Raw genomic sequence first — 11,346 nt, 5'->3', positions numbered from 1 at the left:
GCACTGGACAGGGAGTCCGGAACCCTGGCTCTAGCTCCAGATCTAAGAGCAAAAGCATCTTCTGTTTCCCGTCTGGGCCTTAAATTTCCCCAACCATGAAAGATCCGAATGATGTTCTTTGGGGTTCTTCATTTGAGGGTCTAGGAAGAGGGGGGGCCTAGGAATGAACTTGAAGTTCTCGGAACTTTTTTGGTTTTTTAATTTTTTAATGTTTATTTATTATTGAGAGACAGAGAGAGACAGAGCATGAGCATGGGAGGGGCAGAGAGAGGGAGACACAGAATCTGAAGTAGGATCCAGGCTCCAGGCTCCAGCCTCTAGCCTCTAGCTGTCAGCACAGAGCCCGACGTGGGGGTCGAACTCGCAAACCGCGAGATCATGACCTGCACCGAAGTCAGATGCTTAACCATCTGAGCCACCCAGGGGCCCCAAGTTCTTGGAACTTTTTAAAATCAAGGTAAGATTCGCATCACATAAAAGTCGCTATTTTCCAGCAAACGATTCAGTGGCATTTAGTGCATTCACAATGCGGTGCGTTGTGCTACCCTGACCTCTGCCTAGTTCCAGAACATTCTCATCACCCCGAGAGGAAACCTCGTACCCGTGAAGCATTTAGTCCGCATCCCGCCCTCCCCCCAGCCCCTGGCAGTCACCGGTTTGCTTTTATCTGCAAGGGTTTGCCTGTTGGGATCATATGCTTTGTGGCCTCTTTTGATAGGCATCTTTCACTTACCATCATGCTTTGGGGTTCATCCACATTATAGCACATATCAGGACTTTATTTCTTTTTGTGGCCGAGTAATATTCCATTGCAGGGACAGACCACGTTTTGTTGGTCCATGCCTCTGAACAGCGGCTGGTCCCCACTGTTTTGGCTCTGATGATCAATGCGGCTATGAACATTCCTACACAAGTTTTTGCGTGGACGAATGTTTTCGTTTCTCTTGGGTGTGTTGCTAGATGTGTTGCTAGGTCCTGTGGTAACTCTATTCTTATTTGTTTTTTAATTTTTTTAATTTTATTTTTGAGAGAGAGAGAGAGAGAGAGAGAGAGAGAGCGCGCGCGCAGGGGAGGGGCAGAGAGAGAGAGAGGGAGACACAGAATCCGAAGCAGGCTCCAGGCTCCGGGTGGTCAGCGCAAAGCCCGACTCGGGGCTCGAACCCACGAACCGTGCGATCGTGACCTGAGCTGAAGTTGCACACTTCACCGACTGAACCACCCAGGTGCCCCTGTCATAACTCTCTTCTTAACTTTGGGAGGGCAGCCCCTGAGAGTTTTGTTTCTGTATTTGGGCGTGTGCATTTAAGGAGATGGGTCTGAGTTTTTTGTGTTTTGTTTCTGTGTTTGGTTTTCTGTTCTTCGCTTTTAAATCAGATGCTCAAGAAAGGGCAAGCAGCCTAGGGAACAGTGAGCCCTCTCGACCCCCAGCTCAGCGGCTGCACACGGAGAAGCCCTCCTCTTCTTTTCTGTCCCGTTTTGCTGGCCTTAACCAGCCTCCCCCTACGCCAGGCAGCGTGCTGGGCCCGAACATACGAATGGAAGGGCTTCTTTCGGCTTCTTTCGGGAGCAGAGGTGGGAGCAGAGGTGGGAGCGCCAGGGTTGGGGAGGCTTCCTGGAGAAGGCCGTGCCCGCAGAACCTAGTGAGAACCAGGCAGGCGTTTCTGAGCCCGGAGGTGCTTCCCAAAAGTCTCCTCGGTGGGGCTGGGGCTGCCTTTCCTTTCCCCCGTGGCTCGGAGATTCTGGAAGCCTAAGTGCTTGGAAACCCACCCGCTCATCAGTGTGGCAGATGCGGGCCATTACTCTGATTGCCGCTGAAAGCGGTGGCTGGGGCCCAGGGCACGTCTGAGGATTACTCAGGGCCCCCGGGAAGCGGGGGCCCCCGCAGAGGGTCTGCCCTCATGCACCCCCGAGGCAGGTGTTCCGCAAGCTTCCCACACAGGCCTGCCAAAATTGTCCTCACGCTCTGCGGCAGGCACACACGCACACAGGCGTGGTATTTCATCCCTGGGTCTCCCTCCCCTCCCCACCCCCGCCCCCCGGAGCAGCTGGCAGGGCCACTGGGTGACCCGCCGGTGCTGAGCGGGGTCTGCTGGGCCCCGGCTGACCCTTGGGCCCCACGCTTCTCCCGCTGGCGTATCCCGCTCGTAGATTTGGGGGGGGCCACTTTCTTAGTCGAGGACAGGCAGGCTCAGGTTTTGCAGAGACTTTGGAGGGACAAAGCCTCGCGGTCCCCGGCCGGACGCCTGGCCCTGCAGAGTCGTGTGGTTAACATGTTATTTATGGCGCCCTCCTGACTCTGGTCTCATATTAAGCCTCTGGGTGGGGCATCGTGCCTTGACCAATCAATCAACCAACCAACCCTCCGGGCTGATGAGCCAGGGTCAGCCAGCTAGTTTTACGTTCTCGTACGGAGGGCCAAGTGCTGCTGCAGAAGCTATGGCAAATGGGGCCGGTCCATATATCTGTGTGTGTGTGTACGTGTGTGTGTGTGTGTGTGTGTGCGCTGCTTTATGAAAGTAACTTTTCATGTGGCGTGTTTGTTACTGTGGATCTTCCTTTTTATTTATTATTTTTAAATTTCGGTAAAAATCACCAAACGTGAAATTCACCGTCCTACCCGTGGTCACATGGACAGTTCAGGAGTGTGGCATCTATTCCCCTAGTCGTCCAGTGGATTTGTACAACAGGCCTGCAAAACTTGCAGTACTGAAATCGCACCCGTTGAGTAAGAGTGACTCCCTCTTCCTCCGCTCCCCACCCCCCCACCCCCATCCGGCCCCCAGGGGCCATCATTATACCTTCTGTGTCTATGAACCGGACTACTCCAGGTACCTCAGAGAAGTGGACCCCAGCAATATTTCTCTTTTTGTGACCGGTTTATTTCACTGAGCACAATGTCCTTAAGTTTCATCCACATCATCGTGTAGGATAGGGTTTCCTTCTTCTTTTTTTTTTTAATATTTATTTATTTTTGAAACACACACACACACACACACACACACACACACACAGAGCGTGAGCAGGGGAGGGGCAGAGAGAGAGGGAGACACAGAATTCGAAGCAGGCTCCAGGCTCCCAGCTGTCAGCACAGAGCCCGACGCGGGGCTTGAACTGGGGAACTGTTGAGATCATGACCTGAGCCGAAGTTGGACACCTAAGCAACCGACTGAGCCACCCCCGGCCCTCCCGGATTTCCTTCTTAAAGGCTAAATACTCTTCTAGTGTATGGATGTACTACATTTTGTTTATCTATTTTATCCATCCATCGATCTTTGGGTTCCTTTCACCTCTTGGCTGTTGTGGATAACGGGGCTACGAACTGAGGTATGGAAACCGTGGATCCTTTTCTTAATATGAAAAATTTAGCTGCATAATTGATGAAATTCATAACACTTCTTTTCAATTAATTGATTAATTGAATTTTTGTTGAGGTCTAATTGGCAACAGTATGTTAGTTTCGGGTATATGACATAATAATTTGATATTTGTACATACGGTGAAGTTTAATAGCCCTCTCATGAAAAGTTAAATCTGTACAGATAAGACTGAAGTCCTGTTAGCTAGGACCTTCTCCAACCACCCCCCTTCCCCCATGCCAATGACAAAGTAACTGCCATCCGTTTATCGGGCTTGATTCTGTTTATCTATCCACCCACATACACACACATCTACGCATATAGATGTGTGTGTGTGTGTGTGTGTGTATCTTTAGAAACAAATCCCACGTGTGCAGTCAATTCTGCTATACTGTGACATCTGCACTCTTTTTTTTCTTTTCTCTAGCTTAGTTTATTATAAGAATATGGCATATAATACCCATAACATACAAAATACGTGTTAACCAACTGGTTATGTTATCAGTAAGGCTTTTGGTCAGAGGCTATTCGCAGGGAAGTGTTTGGGGAGTCAGAAGTTACATGTGGATTTTCTTTTTTTTGTGTGTGTGATATCTGCATTCTTCAAATCACCGCAGTAGGCAAAATGGCACAGTAAAAACAGGGCTTAGGAGAAAAGTAGGGTGAAGGGCAATACTCAAAAAAAAAAAAAAAAAAAAAACTTCAGTGACACACATACACAAAAAAGGAACCTAATAAAAACAATACCGCCATTTTCTACATTCCGTGGTTAAGAAATAGATAAATAACACAAGAAGTATGTCATGCGACTTTGGAGAAGTCTTGAACTTTTCTTGTGGAGGTGGCATCAGAAGTCTCGGAGCTTGTCAACTCTCCGGAAGTGATAGGAGATTGGTCTGAAATCGGAACACTGTAAACCAGGTGGGGAGGGGTGTGGCTCAGCACACACGGATGCTCCGAGGCAGCTGGTGCCCGACGGAGGGGGGTTTGTTTTGTGTATTCCTGTGTGGTCAGTTCAGCTGGGTGCAATTTTCTGCAATGACCCCCGTGTTTTGGGTGGATGAAATCATGCATGAGCAAACACAAAATTTGCTTAGGCTCAGATTGTTCCCAAATGTATCAATCCCATTGGAACGAATTTATGTCTTCAAAACAAACAGAGCTGACTGCATCCACCTTCACAAACAACGACAAAAGCGATACGTTTTCGGGGGGTGGGGGGTGTTAGTATTTTTGTGTAAGTGGATTCATACTGGATGCAGAAGTCTGCGACGGGTTCTCTTTTCTTCTCTTTTGCTCACCAGTATTCCTAAGAGACTTTTCCATGTCAGTAACGCAGACCCACTGGGTTTTCTCTGCTGTATAGCTTTTCGCGTGCATGAACACTTTCCATATGGCTGTTGCCCCACGGAGGGTCATGGGTATTGTTTGTACTTGCTGGTTAACACTGCTACAAGTGAATTTGCTGCGATATACCCTTTATACTCCTTTTCCTTCAAGAATGTCTTTCATTAATTATAGTCTGGTGACATTTACATAACAAAATTTACTATTTTAACTACATTTTAAGGGTGCATTCGCATTGTGGTACAACCATTCATCCCCAGACCTTTTTCTTCATCTCAAAGCGAAACTCCATACCCATCAAACAGCAACTTTTTTTTTTAAGGGTTTCTTTTTTGAAAAATTTTTTACATGTTTATTGTTTATTTTTGAGAGACAGACAGAGAGAGAGAGAGAGAGAGAGAGAGAGAGAGAGGGTGGGGGAGGGTTAGAGAGAGAGCGAGACACAGAATCCCAAGCAGGCTCCAGGCCCTGAGCTGTCAGCACAGAGCCCGACACGAGGCCCGAACCCACGAACCGTGAGATCCTGACTCGAGCCCCAGTCACATGCTTAACCGACGGAGCCACCCCGACGCCCCAAAAAACTTCTTGAGTTCAAATCCTGGCCCATCACCGGACTTTGGGTAATACCCGTGCCTCCCTGAGCCTCAGTTTCTTCCTCTGGAGGTAGAAATTAAAAGTACATAGCTCCTGGATTGGGGCTGAGGATTTGTGCAGTGACACAGGTGATGAGCCCGCTGTAGGTTCTTAACAAGCAGCTTTTATTATTCTGGGAAATTGACTACGTGCCCCTGCGCGCTCGGTCCGACGTCCAGTTCCCGGGAGTGGGGACGTGGCAGGGCATGGTTTGCTGGGACCTGGTGGCGCGACGTTCACCGCCCACACCGCTCTTCCCGCTAGCGCTTGAGGAGGCCAGTTCCAGGCCCCTCCCTGCTCACCCCCTGCCCCAGCCCAGGGCCCAGGCCAGTCCTCGAGGCTCTTGGGAGTGACCCATTTTCAGCCTTGGTCAGTGCCAGCCTGCCCGCTGGGGCTGCCACTTGCAGCGTGCACGGTAGCCAGTGCATTGAGGTCACAGAACAGATGGCAGTAACTTTCGGTTGAGATCGGCCAGGCTGCGTTGGAACCAGTGACCCGGAGGCAAATGCACGTGCGTCGCCCTTTCTCCCCCTTCGGTCTGTAACCCTGGGACCTTGCGCCTTTCCAACACCCGCTCAGGCTTCGCCCAAGGGCACCCGAGTGTCCTTTCGGGCTTCCTGGGCTCCACATTCTCTGGGGGCCGCGGCCACATCCCAGCCCCGCCCCCCACCAGCTCCTGGCCCCGCCCTTTTTCCCAGGAAGCTCAAAGCACCTTGATCTCTTCCTCTCGTTAATCTGCTGCTGCTCTCCTTTTGGGGGGTTGTCATGATCCCATTTTATAGATGGAGAAATAGAGGCAGGAGGAGGGCGGCCCAGGGACCCATAATGCCTGTGTGTCAAGAGGAATTTATGTGACTTCGCCTAAGCACACTGCTTAGCGCATGGGGCAGAGGAACTATTAAGCCGCATTCAATCAAGGAAAAACAGCGGCCAGAAACAGTTCTCTTAAAACATGCTTCAAGATGCAGTGTTTTTCCGCCTTGTAATATCAGATCCTCACAGCTTTGTGTCCACACACTCTTGGAGAATCTGAAGGAAGCTGGGACAGTCTGCCCACAGATCCATCTTGCTCTTGACTTTATCTCCAGGGCCTACGGCAGCCCTGGACACATTGTAGGTGCTCAGAAAACCTTGAATGAATGAATGAATGAATGAATGAATGAATTGCTAAAGCCGTGGCAAAGAGTCCTTAGCTGGATGCAATTTAAGCAGGGGAAATTAAGAGAAAGGAGTATTTTTCTCATGCTCTTAATCTTTTTTTAAAGTTCTTTTTTTAAATGTGTCTTCATTATTTTTGGAAAGAGAGAGAGACAGAGCGCGAGCAGAGGAGGGGCAGAGAGAGAGGGAGACACAGAATCAGAAGCAGGCTCCAGGCTCTGAGCTGTCAGCGCAGAGCCCGACGTGGGGCCCGAACTCACGGACTGTGAGATCCTGACCTGAGCCGAAGTCGGTCGCTTAACGGACTGAGCCACCCAGGTGCCCTCCCCCCCTGCCCCGGGCCTCAGTGTCTTGACCTGTAAGTCAAGTCTGGGACAATAGCACCGAACCTTCAGGGTTGTGACTCCCGACGGGACCTTAGACACCATGCCGGGAAAGTGCTGGGCTCTTAGGAGGTATCTACTCCTGCTGGTCCAGAGGAGTCTGAATGCTGGACGTGGGCTGGAGCTATTTGGGGTTACGACCATGAGACTTTCTTCAGGGTGCGGTGGAGGGCACTTTTATGAGCAGTCCTCCGGGTGAAGGCCCAGCAAGCTGCTAATCTGAGGCTAATGATAGTGCTGATTAATCACAGCTTGGCTTTGTAGGCCCCCTTTCATGCAGAGGGCTCCCCAGGTCTTCTGCAGCCACTGGCTGTGGCCGGTTCTAGCTTTCATCCCGGCATCAGGCAGAGCTTAATAATTATGATCTCTGCCCCCGGCTGCACCCCAGCCCCAAGTTCAGTGACCGCATTGTTAACCTTGATATCTTCCGCCCTGGGGGGATGAATGAGGGCATCAGAGGAGCCCGGGGACGCGCCCCAGGCTCTGCTGCCAGCCGGTCCCAGAGTCTGGCCCCCAAATCAGCTCCTTCCAATGCCCAGCCTGCTACTTCTGTGTTGTAGGCGCTCCCGTGGGAGGCGGAGAAGAGGCAGCTAATGGTGCTTTTTGTACACGCGTGATTTTATATGTAAGCGTCATTACTGGGGTTGTTTTTGGTTTGCTCTATTGTTTTTTATTTTAAACAATTTCTACAGTTTATTCATTTTGAGAGAGACAGAGAGAGCGAGCGGGGGAGGGGCAGAGGGAGAGGGAGAGAGAGAATCCCAAGCAGGCTCTGCACTGCCAGCCCAGCACGGGGCTCGAACTCACGAAATGTGACATCAAGACCCGAGCCGAAACCAAGAGTCTGAGCCACCCAGACGCCCCTGTTTTTGTTCTTTTTTTTTTTTTTTTTTTTTTTTTTTTGAGATTGATACAGCTTATTTAATTGCTTACCTGTTGATTCACCTTCTTCCCTCTAGTAGATTTAAAATTCTGTGAGCTTGGGGACCTCATTACTCTTATTCTCTGTATTTCTGACCCCTGGAAGTGTCACCGGCACACAGCAGGTATTTAGTGAGCCCCCAGATTCATGAGGGAATGAATGCAATATAGACGTTCCTATGGGCCAAGCCATTGACAATGGGGAGCCTGAAGGGAGGAGAAAGCATCTCAAATAGGGTTTGAATGTGGACGGAGTGCAGCAGATGGGAGAAGTCTGAGCGTTGGGCAGGAGGGGACAAGCACTGGGAGGTGTGGCTTGAAATCTGTGTTAGGTCCAGATTCTTCAGTGGGGAGCTTGGAGTTTGCTTTGGAGGGAACACAGAACGGCATCGCCAGATCTGAATTCCAGCCACACCTCTTGGGCTTGGGTGGTGTTGATCACTTGGGGCCCACCGCAGTGGCCCAGGAGAGAGGTGCCGAGGCTCTGAGCCCAAGGCACTGGCCTTGAGAAAGGGGTTGTCTCCAAACTTTGTAAAATTCTAATCATCCCATGCACGTGGGGGTCCATGCTTGTGTGACCTCAGTAGCCACTGGCTTGCAACCATTTCTTTTTTTCTTCTCTGTGGGATTGGAAACAATGATTGGTGACTTTTCCAAATTCCATGGTCTTTCAGGGGAAAAAAAAAAAAAAATATATATATATATGCACTTGTTAGGCATTTAGTCTATAAGCACTGAGTGAAAAATAAAAGATACCCTTCTTTATCTTTCATTTCTTGGAGCCGAGCTCCAAGGCCATTGGGCAACGGCCAATGTGGTGGAAAGAGATGGGATTCTGGAATTCTAGCTCTCTCTCTGTTTGATGTATGAAGGTTCCCATCCCCTCCCTGGGTCTCAGTTTCTCCATCCATAAAGTGAGGGGATTGGGCCACCACTCATTTTCTGAAGTGTATTCTATGGACTGGTTCTTCTGATAGATACTCCATTAAAAAGAAAGGAGGAGGGTTGGTGATCTGTGTTGGGGACACAGCGCATTTGCTCTTTCCCCACTGAAGTTTGTGAAAGATCATCGGTGTATGAAAAGCTCCCAGATCTGAATCCTATAGCCAAGGAACCCTGTTGAATTTTGTTGAAGTCACCGTTCCTTTAGCAGTGGGACAGTCAGACCTCAGCATTGACAGAACTCTAAAATCCTACAGGGCTCTGGTTTTGAGATGCTCTGGTCGTGTCTAGAATGTTCTATCAGTTCAAATAAGCTGAGATTCCGTGAGCAGTTGGCCTGAACTCCTGTTGGTTCTCTGTTGCCTGAGTTTTACAGAACGAACAGAGTGGCCTTAAGGATCTGTCTGTCCCCAAACTACAAGAATTCACCACTAACCACGATGACCATCTACGGCCAAGGAGGGAGGTGAGGGTTACCTCACATATCTCCATTCCAGAATCTCTTGGTTTCTCTCTTGATATTTCAAATATGAGTGTCTTTATCAACCCAAGTCTGTTTGGGATAAAAATAAATGAGAGATCGTATTCTGATAATGAAGTTTTCTCCAATAGGGCTCCACCCCATCCATAGTATTCCCATATTCTCCCAACATCTGATAACAACTTTCCTTTCACAGATCACTAAGGATGGGGACTGTTACATGAAAAATGATTCCACAGTGAATAAATTTGGAATTAAAAAAATCTAGCAGGTTTTGTTTTTTTCCTACAGACCTTTTCAGAGTCTGAAAAGTGTACCAATGTTTACATTAGTGTAGCATTGTTTACCTACACTATGTGTACCAATGTTTAATATGAATCTCTACAAAGGGACGTGTACCAATGTTTAATATGAATCTCTACAAAGGGACGTGTCAAGGATGCAAAGTTGACCATGCAGCCTTTCGTCCCTTAACAGAGTATCAGAAGGTGCTGGTTAAATGGATGTCCATTTTTGGAAACTCTGCCTTCCCAGGATTATTTAGATCTCTAATGCTGATTTCTTGTGTCTTTACTCTTCCTCGTCTACCAGTAAGAAACTCTGCTGAGGGCAGGGACCAGCCTTATAGTCTCGTATCTTTTTCCGGAGCTATTTTTTCACAAAATCACTCATTAAGGGTGCTTTTGGGGGGTCCCTGTTCAGGACTAGTTATTTCTTCACTGCATTGTGCATTTCTTATTTGTTTTGTTTTGTTTTGTTTTTTTGCTATTCCACATCTAAAGGTATTTAAAAAAAATTTTTTTTTAACGTTTATTTATTTTTGAGACAGAGAGACACAGAGCATGAACGGGGGAGGGGCAGAGAGAGAGTGAGACACAGAATGGGAAGCAGGCTCCAGGCTCTGAGCCATCAGCCTAGAGCCCGATGCGGGGCTTGAACTCACGGACCGCGAGATCGTGACCTGAGCTGAAGTCGGACACCCAACCGACTGAGCCACCCAGGCGCCCCTCTAAAGGTATTTTTTATTTGGGAGAAGTCCCAAAATAGGAGGGATGTAGTCCCCATCTCCGTCTATGTAAGTCAAGGGGGACAGATTCCTTCTCGCCATCCCCCAGAAGCTAGGGGGGATGACTGTCAAGTGATGACTGTCGTGCTCATTAGACGTTCCTGCCCAGGACAGGATTTTGGAACAGCATTGACCCTGCTTCGCGTTGACTCCAGGGGCGATGGCACCGCTGGTGATGGTGAGAGCTGGAACATTCTGACTTGGCTATTGCTGTGCTGAAGCATTGTTTGGGGTTTTAGCCTGCCAGCCTCCCTTGTGTCTTACCCACTATCCCTGCAGATCCTACGAGCAATCCAGCATTCCAAACATATATTTTCTGCTTCAGTTGGAGTTAGTTGCTTGGAACCAAGACTACTGACCATCCTGTCAAATCCATGCATCCATCCACGTATCCATCCATCCATTCAGAACATCTACCCATCCATCACTGACCCGGCCATCCTTCTAACATAACACGGAGCTAGGCACTAAACATATGCAAAGCAGCAGGAAACGGCAAAAACAGATGCTGTGTTAAGTCTGGGAATCTGAGCGGAGTTTCACAAAGGAACAATGAATGGAAGTGTGCGCCGGGTTTAGGAAAAGGAGGCCTTGGCCTGAGGGATGAGGGGAGGGAGTGGTTTTCAGGATCCGAAGATTATGTGGTGAGGCCTCCTGATAGCAGCTGTGGGCTTAGGTAGAGGGACACAGTCAACCTAAGGCGACCTGGCAGGAAGGAGACAGGAGGATAAATACCTCGTCAGCACACTCCTCCCTCCCTCTGATCTCCTGCCAGCGCAAGAGAAGATAGCGAGTTAGCTTGCACAGGTCAGCTTCTCAGTTGCAGAGCAGGTTGGAGAAGGGTGGAGAGTGCATCTGGAGGGCCAAACAGAAGACCCCAAGTGCATCAGTGTGAGGAGGTTCGTGTCATTTCTCTGTTCAAATCTTTCTTGTACAGTATCCCAGACATTTATTTTCTGCCTCTGTTAGTGTCAGTTGTTTGCAACCAAGAATCTTGACTTCTGTGGCAAACCCATCCATCCATCCATCCATGCATCCATCCATCCATGCATCCATCCA

This window comes from Panthera uncia (assembly GCF_023721935.1).
Source record: "Panthera uncia isolate 11264 chromosome D3 unlocalized genomic scaffold, Puncia_PCG_1.0 HiC_scaffold_8, whole genome shotgun sequence".
Classification (NCBI taxonomy): domain Eukaryota; kingdom Metazoa; phylum Chordata; class Mammalia; order Carnivora; family Felidae; genus Panthera; species Panthera uncia.
Note: the sequence above shows the minus strand (reverse complement) of the source record.